This window comes from Notamacropus eugenii, chromosome 1 (genome assembly GCF_028372415.1).
Source record: "Notamacropus eugenii isolate mMacEug1 chromosome 1, mMacEug1.pri_v2, whole genome shotgun sequence".
Taxonomy (NCBI): Eukaryota; Metazoa; Chordata; class Mammalia; order Diprotodontia; family Macropodidae; genus Notamacropus; species Notamacropus eugenii.
In genome coordinates this window covers 384136940-384150540 of record NC_092872.1, presented here as the reverse complement: position 1 = coordinate 384150540, position 13601 = coordinate 384136940, and the positions used below count along the sequence as shown (strand labels likewise).

Below are 13601 nucleotides of genomic sequence, written 5' to 3'. Positions count from 1 at the left end.
AAATTAAAAAAAAAAAAGAATAGACTAACCCAAATGGCAAAAGAGGTCCAAAAAGCTAATGAAAAGCAGAATGGGTCAAATGGAAAAGGAAGTTCAAAAACTCACTGAAGAAATTAGTTCCTTAAAAATTAGAATGGAGCACATACAAGCTAATGACTTTATGAGAAACCAAGAAATTATAAAACTACACCCAAAAAAAATGAAAAAATAGAAGACAATGTGAAATTTCTTATTGGAAAAACAACTTGCCTAGAAAATAGATCCAGGAGAGATAATTTAAAAATCATTGGTCTACTTGAAAACCATGATCAAAAAGAAAGCCTAGATAATATCTTTCATGAAATTATCAAAGAAAACTGCCCTGACATTCTAGAACCAGAGGGTAAAATAGAAATGGAAAGAATGTACCAATTACCTCCTTTCTGGAAGTGAATGTTGAGAACTGAAAAATAAATAAGTTATATATTTTTAAAAAATTTGTGATCCTGTGACCTTGTTGCTAGAACATGGGAGAGGGAAGACAAGTTCCCATTTGTATAGTCACTTTTTGAATTGCTGTATCTTTAAAAACAAATGGAAATTCAACCTGAATCAATAGGAGCCATTATTCAGGTTTAGTTATGGTGAAGTCCTTAGTTTCTTAAACAGGTAAGACCTCTCATCTGGAATAATGTATAACACATTCTGGTAGGCATATGGCCATACTGGAAGTTGTCCAGTGGAGGGGGAACAGGACAGTAAGGAGGAGCCTAGAAATCAGTACAATCATTGTTTGAAAGAACTGGAGATGAGAAGACTGAAATGATACATAAAACCTGTCCTGTAGCTTCTGAAAGGCTAACATGGGGAAAGTGTTTAGATTCCTTCCAACAGCATTAGAGGATATATATAGAGAGAGAGGCAGAGTGATGCTCCTTGATTCTAATTTGTTATTCAGTAATTTCAGTTGTGTCTGACTCTTCATGACCCTATTTAGGTTTTTCTTGGCCAAGATATTGGAGCTCTTTGCCATTTCCTTCTCCAGCTAATTTTACAGATGAGGAAACTGAGGCAAATAGGATTAAGTGATTTGTCTAGGGTCACACAACTAGTAAGTATCTGAGGCCAGATTTGAAATCAGAAAGTCGAGTTTCCCTGACTCCAGGGCCCACACTCAAATATCTTTCTGAGAATAGTTAAGTCATTTACATTTGATCATCATACAACATTGCTGTTACTATAAACAATATTCTCCTGGTTCTGCTCACTTCAATGTGTTTCAGTTCATCTAAGCCTTCCCAGGTTATATTTGACACCATCTTACTCATCATTTCTTATAGTACAATAATATTCCATCACAATCACATAACACAGTTTGTTTAACCATTCCCCAGTTGATGGACAGACTCAATTTCCAATTATTTGCCACCAAGAAAAGAGCAACAAAAACATAGACAATTAGTGTTTATGGATGCTTGCAATATTTTCTCCTTGACCTGGGAACTCTGGAATTTGGCTACAGTGTTTCTAGGAGTTTTTCTTTTTGGATCTCTTTCAGGAGGTAATCAGTTAATTCTTTCAATATTTATTTTGCTCTCTGGTTCCAGAATGTCAGGGCAGTGTTCCTTGATAATTTCATGAAATATGATGTCTAGATTCTTTTTTTTTTTTGATCATGGCTTTCAGGTAGTCCCATAATTTTTAAATTGTCTTTCCTGAATCCATTTTCCATGTCAGTTGTTTATCCAATGAGATGTTTCACACTGTCTTCTATTTTATCATTCTTCTAGTTTTGTTTTGTAATTTGTTGGTTTCTCATAAAGTCATTAGCCTCCATCTGTTCCATTCTAATTTTGAAAGAACTATTTTCTTCAGTGAGCTTTTGAACCTCCTTTTCCATTTGGCTAATTCTGCTCTTTAAAGCATTCTTCTTCTCATTGGCTTTTTGGGCCTCTTTTGCCATTTGAGTTAGTCTACTTTTAAAGGTATTAATTTCTTCAGCATTTGTTTAGGTCTTCTTTAGCAAGTTGTTGACTTGTTTTCCATGATTTTCTTGCATTGCTCTCATTTCTTTTCCCAATTTTTCCTCCATCTCTCTTACTTGGTTTTCAAAATTCTTTTTTTGAAAGATAATTGAAAGAAAATTCTTATTTATTTTGGAGGTTTGGGATGCAGAAGCCTTGACTTCCTCTTTTGGCATGCATTGTTCCTCTTCATCTGAAAGGATGGAAGAAAATACCTGCTCACCAAGAAAGTAACCTTCTATTATCTTATTCTTTTTCCCTTTTGGGGGCATTTTCCCAGCCAGTTACTTGACTTTTGAGTTCTTTGTCAAGGGAAGGGTATACTCTGGGTACCTATAAATTCTCAGTTCCTCCAAGGTGGCACAATCAAAGGAGAGGAGTTTATTCCTCTCCTGGCCTGGGCTCTGGTCTGTGAGCAGAATTCCCTCTCCAGAGCCTCCACCAACTCCATCATGCCAGCATTCCTCCTCACCCCAGGCAGCCACTCATGGCTGAGATTCAGTTCAGCTACTCAATTCCCCCAGTAGCTTTAGACCAGGGCTACAACAATGGAAGCTGCTGCTGCCTGGGGCTGGGGCTAGAGTGCTGCACTCCCTTCTCACCCAAGTGAAAGAGTTTTCTCAGTGACCTTTGAAACTGCTTTTGGCATTTGTGAGTTGAGGAATCTGGGACCCACAGCTGCTGCTGGTGGTGCCTTGAAGACTCCTCCAATCCTGTCCTTGCCTTTGCATGGCCCATGCTGTCCTGTGCTCTGCTCCGTACCCAATGCGATAGACCTTTACTCTCAGCCTTCCAGCCTGTTTTGGGCTGGAAATCTCTTTTACTCTGTCGTTTTATGGCTCCTGTTGCTCTAGAATTTGTTTAGAGCCATTTTTTACAGGTGTTTTATGGGCTGAGGTAGGAGAGCTCCTAGAGATGTGTCCTTCTGCTCTGCCATCTTCTCCCCCCAGCAATTTTTTTTTTCAAATAATGAACTATTATCTCAAAATCTTGGATTTTTTTGAGTTTATCAAACACTAGGTTAATATGATTATTTACTACTGTGTATTGTGTACCTAATCCATTCCACTTATCCACCACTCTATTTCTTAACCAGTCCCAGATTGCTTTGATCATTACTATTTTGTAACACAGTTTGAAATCTAGTACTGCTAAGCAACCTTCCTTCCATTTCCCCCCATTAACTTCCTTGATATTCTCGACCTTTTAGAACAATCTAATTTTAGGTCAAAGGGACTCTAGAAATCCTTTATTACAATATCCTTACCCAGTACAGGAACTCTTTTGACAATATCCTAGATGGATAGACATCTAGCTTCCATTTGAAGCTAAACTGCTTCTAAAGGTGATCCACAGGATTGTAGGAATTTTATTAAAATATTCTTCCTTAGGTAGAACTGAAATTTAACTCTGTTACAGAGATGCCTGATATCTTATACAGATGAGTTTCTAGCTGCTTCATCCTCATTGTTCCTCAAGCTTACTTGAGAAACTATTAAAGCTTCAATTTCAGTGTTAATAACAAAAAGAGAATGCTAGCTACTTAATTATCTGGTAAAAGCTCCAACCCTCATTTGCAAAAACTAGAGAACACTAAGCTTCAGTCAGAAACATGAGGTTACTGTTTAAGGTCTATTTTTTTTCTCCTTTTTGGTTAAAAGAGGGAGAGGAGGAGGTGGGGAGGAGAGCAAGTGTTACATTGAAATGCTAATCTCATTTCATTAAATGAATTGTGGAGGCTGAGATAGTGATCTGCATCCTCACAGAATCATTTCTTTAAATACCTTGTGCTTAAGATTCCCCTCTAGGCAACTTTTCATCTTTCTTGGTTTTTAAAAAAATAGCCTTAAATTTTATTAAAGAGTCCCAATTAAGCCAGTATCTTGCTTCAAAGAGCATCCAGGCTTAGGGGGATATGTTAAATGCTACGGGTGAAAGAAAAATTCATTCCAAAAGCTCCTCCTAAGGACTGAGCTGTCCTGCTTATTCACACACCCCTAAAGTAGACAGCACTTATTTTGGGAACCGGGGAAATAAATGTGTGACTGAAGGTCAAGTCAATTACAAAATGGTCTTAACAGATGCAACCTTCTTGAAGTGGTTTTGGCCCACCAGCTTCCATATTTGCTGGAAGTAAATCTCTCCTCCTGTTCTTTAAATCTCAAGAGGTCAGCCACTGATCCAAGTCACAGACACCATAATGAGTTTGGAGGTGAATTGGTAGTGTACTATTATAATAGATCCATTCTTCCTGCGCCTCTGGGTTTATACTTTACCTCAAGGAAATAAGAGATTTGCAGTTGTTTTTAATATGTTACACCCACTAACCTAGAATAAAGCATGAAAGAAAATCAGCACCTAAGAAAGGAGAGAAATCAGATATGAAGATAAAGGAGAGAGCTAAATGAAGCAATTACTTTAGGAAGAGAAGAAAAGCGGTAGTATAGGTAGTAGATTACAGTGGAAATGGGGATGTGAAGAACATATAAAGGAGGACATTCCCAAACTCAGAATTTTAAGACAAATTTACGAAGGTCTCTGAGCCTTCGACCTCTCCTCCATAAACGAGGATAACAATATTTGTGTTCACATGAACTATGGGATAGAGAGTAAACTTCGGCAACCTGAAGACCCAGATTCTAGTCCTGTTTTTGACACATACTTACGTAAGTGACCCTGGACAAGTCACCTAAACTCTGAGCACTCTCAATTCTCTAAAACTATGAATTGAGAATCTGCTTTGTTGGAGGGCATTCTCAGTTGGTTTCCCTACACCACTGAAGTTATAGGTTGAGAAGATTGTGAGGAAAGTGCTTTGTGAAATATAAACCACTCATTGCATATAAGACAGTTTAATAATATTTTTAACAATATTAATAATAAATAACTACAAGAAAATGAAGAAAGAAGAAAAAGTTTAAAAAAAGAGAAGGAAAAACACAAGATTTGGAATAGAAGCCAGCAAGGCAATAAAAATTGTTACCTAAGGAAAGATCTCACTTTTTTTTAACTAGAAGGGTCAGAGAAAAAGACTGATAGGCTAAACTCTTCAGGTAATACCTCCATTAGGTTATAGACTTTAGAATTAGAAGTGACCTTAGAGATATTCAACTGGGCAGGAAGAAAAGACATGTCATTAGGAAGCCTAATGTGTGACTAAAATGGCCTTAGTTCCTGGCTCTGCTATTTCTTAACTATGTAATCTTTACCAAATCACTTCACCTCTCTAAGCCACAGTCTTCTCATCTGTAAAATGGGAGTAATAACTCTTGCCTTAGTTACCCCACAGGTTACTGAGAGGAAAGTTCCTTGTGAAACATGAAGTACTATAGAAATGTCTGTTCTTATATTACTTTACTTTTCCCCTATCCTCTCTGCCTAGTCTAACCTAACCATCTCCCCCCTCATGCCTGACTGGGGGCACCTCGCACAGATTTCCACCTTCTCTGAATTCCTGTAGCATGTTTCATCTGTATCACATAATTCAGTTTTCAGATGTGGGGTCTTAGTCACCTAGTTTCACATGTGCAGACTCTGCATCCTGTAATTTCAGAAGGCTAGAAGATAAAGGTGGTAGTGAAGAATCACGACGTACACTTTGCTTGTTTTTCCCATAAAACACAAGCAAAGGCCTGAGAATTTTCCTTGCACCTCAGTTTCCTCCTCCATAAAATAAGAACATTCTAAAGTCTTTCCAAGCTCTGGCAGTCTATGATTCTATAAAAGTTGCTGCTCTCCAGTGGCTGACTCAGTATCCGGAGCGGGAGGCTGATGCCTTCCAGGTGCTAGAAAACATCCATTTCCCCCTGATCCCCAAGAGTGACCTCCTGCATCGGGTCAAGCCTGCCGTCTGCTCGCTATTGCCCAAGGAGGCAAACTGCGAGGGGTTCATTGAGGAAGCCGTGACCTACCACAACAATGTGGCTGCCCAGCCCGTGTTACAGACCAAACGCACCTCTCTCCGCACCAATGAGGAACGGCTCCTCTTTGTTGGCGGGGAGGTGTCAGAACGCTGCCTGGAGCTCAGTGATGACACCTGCTTTCTGGATGCCAAAAACGAGCAGTGGGTCATGGAGACACCTCTCCCAGCCAGGAGGAGCCATCACTGTGTGGCGGTACTGGGGGGATTCATTTTCATAGCGGGAGGCAGCTTCTCCAGGGACAATGGAGGGGATGCAGCTTCGAATCTTCTCTACAGATATGATCCCCGCTGGAACCAGTGGATAAAGGTGGCTTCCATGAACCAGTGCCGAGTGGATTTCTACCTGGCCTCCATTTCAGACATGCTTATAGCTGTCGGTGGAAGAAATGAAAACTGGGCCCTTTCGTCCGTGGAGGCTTATAGTCCCAAAAGTGACTCCTGGTCTTATGTAGCAGGTTTGCCAAGATTTACATATGGCCATGCTGGCACCATCTATAAGGACTTTGTTTATATCTCTGGAGGTCACGATTACCAAATTGGCCCTTATCGGAAAAATCTCCTCTGCTATGACCACCGTACAGATGTGTGGGAAGAAAAGAGGCCCATGATCACGGCCCGTGGTTGGCACAGTATGTGCAGCTTGGAGGACAGCATCTACTCTATTGGAGGCAGTGATGACAATATCGAATCCATGGAGCGCTTTGATATTCTGAGTGTGGAATCCTATAGTCCCCAGTGTAACCAGTGGACACGAGTATCTCCTCTGCTACAGGCCAACAGTGAGTCTGGTGTGGCTGTGTGGGAAGGGAAGATCTATATCCTAGGGGGCTACAGCTGGGAAAATACCACCTTCTCCAAAACGGTCCAGGTTTATGACCGTGAAAAGAACAAGTGGTCCAAAGGGACCGACCTCCCAAAAGCCATTGCTGGAGTATCTGCCTGTGTTTGCGCCCTGAAGCCCAGACCAGAAGACAAAAAGAAAAAAAACTAAAACGAAGAGACATCAGGATCGAGGGCGATGACTGAGCTCGGATGACCCTTTCTTTATCAAGTCATCATCAAAAATGTCTTCTTTAATGGCAAACTTTTTTTTCCCAGCACTTTGGGGACAGAAGTACAGATGCTAAGACATCTGGAATTTGGGCAGAATCCTCTGGCACAGTTTAGTGAGTCATAAGAGAGAAAAAGCGCTATTACAGTTTTAAGTTAGAAATGCATATTAGGTAACATTTAGCTACAATTTATTACTTTTGTGTTTCTGGTTATTCTACAACAATTAATAACAATTTTTCAAAGGTCAAAAAAAAAAGTTGCTGCTCAATGAATATTTAGGTCATTTAATGGATTTCATAGAATGAGTCATAGAACATAAGAGCTGAAAGAAACTTGGGAGATCATGTGCTTCAACCTTCTGGCTTGACAGTAGAGGAAAGTTTGAATCAGGTTTATGATTTGCCAGAAGTCACATGGCTAGCTGGGAGCAGAAGTAGGGCTAGAACCTGTCTTCTAACTCCCAAACTTATTTGATTGCCTTGGTGCAGGACTCCTTTTAAGATCTTTCATAGCTTATGTAGACAACATGGTTTAGAGGAAAGTGTACTGATTTGGAATCAGAAGAAGAGTTCAAATTCTGGCTCTTTTCTGTACTACCACTGTGACCCCAGGCAAATGACTCAACCTCTTCAAGTTTGAGGCTCCTCATTGATAAAGTGAAAGTTGGGCTAATTGGCTTTTGAGGTCTTTTCTCCTATATATGTGTGACCAGATGATTCCATTTGACTTCTCTCTGGATCTTCATATTCTTTAATCTTAGATTACCTAAATAGTCTCTCTGGTCCCTTTGAGTTTGAAATCCAAAGATCCTGTAGACGGTGAATACTCCCTACCTGTAGAGGGCTCTGTGACCTCAGAAAGAAAGAGCTTGGGAATTAAATGGACCGTATACTTGGCACACCTTAAAGGTTAATTGGCACATAGGATTTTGCCAGTTCTAATGCTAAAGTAGGCAATGACCTTTTTGCTATAAGTAAACCAAGGAAGCAGTTCTAAAGTGAAGTCTTTTGCATTTATATGGGGATATAGCCTTGCTTTATAGTCCCATTCTACTTTTGCTTATTTCTAATGGAATGCTAATTTTATATGCATTCTTCATACCCAGATTTAGACAAGGCACCCCGTTGTGCATACTTAGTTTTTATCTAAATGTGTCATATCTCAGGTAAAAAATGTACTAGCAGCAACGTAATTATGTATTCAGAATACTGCATGTGTCTAGTGGGGGCTTATAAATCAATTGCTTATTGCACTATATATTTTCCAATATTTATTATTTGTGGTCGACACATTTGAGAAAAGTAAAGTGTGTTGCCTGGCTGTGCTTTAATAATAAATAGGGGCTCAAGACAGGGAAAGAAAATAAATTCAAGATGACATTTCTTGACCAGGAAGACCTCCAACTTTTTCAAATCTATTTTAACCAGACACCTGAGGTGGGAACTGAAAGCAGTCAATTCAATGACAATATGACATGGTGAGGGCTGTTTCCTTGGCCCCCTAACAGAGATCTCAGGTGCAGTAACAGAGGAACCCAAATGCTTCTGGCCACTCAACTCCAATATAACACCATTATAGCAAATTTTAAAATATGGGGTAGAAAACTATCACTCAGCCAGATCTGTCTTTTTGCAAATTGTATTAAGCTCCATAGGTCTTCTGAGAATATGGAAAAATCCATTCCTAATAGCCACATTTCCACAATGGAAGGCTTTTCTAGAAGGGTATTTGTGACAAGAGACTGTCCAAAGGTCCCATGGAAAGCCCATCTTTGATTTTCAGATTCAGCATGGGGAGTCTCTGAATGACCTTGTCTTATTTCATTCTGCAATCATAATGAAGAATAAGTCCCTTGTCTAGGAACAGGATGCTAAGGGATGAGGACCACTCTTGGTATTGGAAGGATGTATGAGACAGTAGACAGAATAATGGATCATCTGGGGATGGGAAGGGGGGTGTGGCAGAGGAAGAGAATAAACTTTTCCATTGCACCTACTATGTGCCAGGTACCTGCTGAGTGCTTTTGCAATTATTTTATTGATCTTTACAACAATCTTGTGAAGTATGTGCTAGTATAATCCCATTTTATACTTGAGGAAACAGAAGCAATTTGCAGTTAAGTGACTTGCTCAAGGTAAGCTAGTAAGTATCTAGAGCCATATTTGAACTCAGGTCTTCCTGAATCAGGGCCCGATGCTTTATGCAACTGTGCCACCAACTGCTTCCAATCAGAGGGTGAGAGATTTAGAGCTAGAAAGGACCTTAGAGCTCATCTAGGGCAACCATCTCATTTTCTAGACAGGAAAGCAAAGGCTTAGAGAAACTTATGTGTTCCAGGTTCCACAGCAACTGGGCAAAAGTAGGATTTGGACCCAGGAGTCAAAAAATCTAAATACAAGTTCCCACTACAGGGAAAGTATTAGTTGTGTTAATTTGAACATTTACCTCCTCTGAGCATCATTTTCCTCATCTGTAAAATGGGACATAATACTTGCACTACCTACCTCCATAGGGTCATTGTATCAAGGAGAAAAAAATATATATTAAAATATTTTATAACTATAAAACACCATAAATTATAATTATAATTTATTATAAATCATTAGCTCTTCTTTTTGTGACAGTGTAGTACAAGGGTCAAGAAGATTTGGGTTCAGATTCTGTTCCTAGCATATACTAGCTGTGTGACCATGAACAAGAGATTAAGATTTCTCAGTGCCCAGGTAACTCTATGAGATCACAAGTTATAGACAACTAGCCCATCTGCCCCACTTGAAAGAGTTTCCTTACCAGAGAATTCTTTTCATGGATGAAATCATTGATTTGGGACCCCTCAAAACTATTATAATGGACAAACTGGGTATCAAGATCTATGCTTTCACACTTGCTTTGCCACATCCCCTTTTGTCATAAGATACATCACCACATTAGGGAGAGATACCTATCTGAGGTTCATGCTGAGTACTCATTAGAAGGTATCACATATAACATAGAGAGAAGAACAGTTAGAGAGGTGCTTAGTAATAGCTAGGAAGACATAAATAGTAAGAGGGTCTGTAATAATGCTTATCTTCAGATGCCAATATACCAATGCACAGAATACGAGTAATAATGATGATAATTTTAAAAAGAAGAGGCATGGAGTGAATTTGAGATTTTAACACAAGGGAATACATATTTCCTAACAGATACCATTGAGAGTTGGTGGAAAGAGGGCGCTAGGAAACAGTAAGGGAAGATAATGCCTCATTCAAAAGAAATGGATCTAATAAAGGGGAGGTGAGTAGCACTGTACATCACACCTGTTTAATGCCTATGTACCTAAGGGAAGACTATAATACAGTGGGAAGAGGGCTAGATTTAGCATTAGAAGACCTCAATTTGTTCTCTGTGTGATCTTGGAAAAGTCTCTGGGCCTCAGTTTCTCCATCTGTAAAATGCAGGAGTTGAATTATCTGGTCATTAAGATCCCTTCCAGGCCTAAATTGATGATCCTTTGGTGAAAGATGTTTTTATAAAGATAAGTGCAGGAAGGCATAGAAATTCTATCATTATGAGAGAACACTACAGACTGCCAAATCAGATGGAAGATACAAATGGTACTTTTCTATAACAAATCACAAAATTGGTACAGAAATAAGATCAAGTAATGATGGTAGGATTTCAAGCATCTTTCACATCTGCTGCAAGTCTCAGTCTGTTGAAAACAGATCATAAATCAACTCAACTTAATTTTCTGACAAGGTTATCTCAGAAATAAACAAGCAAAGAAAGCCACTAGGTGACACAGTGGATAGAGCACTGGGCCTGGAATCAGGAAGACCTGAGTTCACATTCAGCCTCAGACACTTAGTAGCTGTGTGACCCTGGACAATTCACTTAATTCTGTTTGCCTTAGTTTCCTCTTCTATAAAATGAGCTAAAGAAGGAAATGACAAATCACTCCAGTATCTTTGCTAAGAAAACCTCAAATGGGGTCACAAAGTTTGAAATGACTGAACAATAAAGAAAAGAACTGTTTTTCTGGACCAAATTCTAACCAATCAGAAGAATCACGGATGAAAGAGATGACACCATTTTAATATTTGGTGCAGCTGAGAAAGTGAATAAAGGTTATAAATGTGTTTACCCTGGACTTTGACAAAAGATTTCATGCAGTTCAAAGAAATATAAAAAAGAATGGATACATAAAGGACAAATATAAAAATGCCATTTCCCCCCCTGCAATAGTGTTAAGGAGGCTTAAGCTCAGAATGAGCTGAGGCTTGAGAAAAAATGGTAAAGACAATAAAAAGGGCTTTTATTTTTAGCATGTTCAAGATGACTCAACATTGTGATGTGTCTTCTAAAATACCTTATTCAATTTTAGGCTGAAATAATAGAAGTTTGGTTTTCAGAACCAGGAAGGTAGTATTCCCAATGTTTTTCCTCCTTGTCAAGCTAAATCTGGAATATATTTTCATATTGGGGTACCATATGTTAGAATGGACGTTGAAAATAAGATTGCACCCAAAGGGAATAAAATGAGGACTGGAAGCCAGAATGCAAGAGTTAGAAGGTACTTCTGAGATCAATATCATCCTACCCTATATTGTACCTAAAACCCCCTCTGCAATATTAGTAACAAGTGATCTGGTGCAAAACTCTCAAAATAGTAGCTAAAGGAATGAACAGAGCCCTCTAACAATACCACAAAGATTTGGGTCAAGGAAAGAGATAGACATAATGAGGTGTTAAAGAAAGACTGAGCTTCATTGAAATCCCAAACAGAACTATTGATGGAGTTAGAGTTCTCAGCAGAGAAAGCCTTGCAGAAGTATAACAAAACCCTTCCTCTTTCCATATTTTCAAAGTTTTCTCAGCCAGTGCAAAATTGCTTTCTTAAAAAAAAATGATTACATTTGCTTTTTTAAAAGTTACATAAATCAAGAGGGAAATTCTATTCAACGCACAAAATATTACTATACATGTAACTTTTTAAAAATTCACTTCTTTAATGAACTGAGATACACTTTTTAGTTTTCATCCTTAAGTCTTTCACCACAATTTTTAACAATTCCACTGATTTCTGGACATACAATAGGCATTTTAGAAATCTCCTGACTCAGTTGGACTTAGGTTTTTCCTCTTACCCACCCAATAGTCCAGGTCTTAGTAGAGAATGGGAATATTCTAAACTGGAAAAGATCTTAGAACATAACCTTCCAAGAGCAAAAGAAATAAGCTCATACTAAGAATAACTTACTCTGAAAAGCTGAATATAATCCCACAGGGGAAAAAATAGTCCTTTAATGAAATAGAATACATTCAAACACTCTTGATAAAAAGACCAGAGCCAAGTAGGAACTTTGAAATGCAAACATAAGACTCAAGAGAAACTTAGAAAGATAAACTTACTTGAACAATTTGGAAAGAGTACTATGTGGAGGGAGGACTAACATTCTACCAAGGGGTAACATTCTAATAGGGAGCTATATGGCATAAAGGATCAAACTCAGATTCTGAATTCAATGAGACTTGAGTTCAAATGCGACCTCATATGTCCTAGCTGTGTGACCCTTAGACAAGTGACTTACCCCTTTTGCCTCATTTTCTTCATCTGTGAAATGGGGCAAATAATAAAACCTACCCACGAGGGTTGTTTTGAGGAACAAATGAGATAATAACTGTAAAACTAGTAGCATAGCCCCTGGCATGTAGTAAATGCTACCTAATTGTTAGCTAATAGGTAGTTAAGTGGCGCAGTAGATAAAGCACTGGATCTAGAGTCAGAAAATCCTAAATTCAAATCTAGCCTCAAACACTTAATGATCCTGGAAAAGTCACTTAACCTCTGTTTGCCTCAGATTCCTCATTTGTAAAATGAGGATTAGTGATAGCACCTAACTTTAAATGTTATTGTGAGGATGGATGAGATAATAGTTGTAAAGTGCTTAGCACAGTGCCTGGCACATAGTAAGCATTATGTAAATATTAGATATTATCAGTATTAATAAGGGAGAAGAGTATATCTTTTTAGACTCAATGTCTTCAGAGGGTATTGAGGAACTGAATTAAGAAAAATAGATCCTAGGTGAATTGGTAAAAGCAATATATTGATGTCAAAAAAAGAGAAAGGACAGAACTTATTATTTCTCATAATTGGCATGTGTGAAAAATACATGAACTTCACTCTTCTTGGAACCCTACTGAGGAGAGAGAGAAAACCATCAAAGAGTAGAAAAACAGACAGGGATGGAGGGGGCCAGGGTTGCGAAGGAGGATAATCCTAAGAAAGTAATAGTAAAAAGCAAAACAAACTTCTAATCCTGGCAAAGAAAAAACAAGAGGAAAAAAAAGGGAAGGGAAGAGAAGGGGAGGGGAGGTAAAGGAAACTGGGGAATGTGGAAATTCTATTGATATGAATCTGACCCTGCTTTGCCTCAGGTCACTTACCAAAAATATCTGGGAGGCAGGATTTGAACTCAGGCAGATCTTCATGATGGTGAGTCTGGCCCTCTTCTATGTCATATACTTGTCTGTGTACCTAGAGGTATATCAGTTTATAGCACTGTTGCACATGTTTAAGTCAGCACAAAATGAGCTACTATGCTTTAGCTGGCCCCTACCTTTACATAGATAGA

General features: G+C 38.7%; 1 pseudogene; it reads left to right on the top strand.

The window, feature by feature from the left end:
* Positions 1–4593: 4593 nt before the first annotated feature.
* LOC140517804 (kelch-like protein 36 pseudogene) lies at positions 4594–6962 on the top strand (annotated as a pseudogene).
* The last annotated feature ends 6639 nt before the right edge of the window (positions 6963–13601 follow it).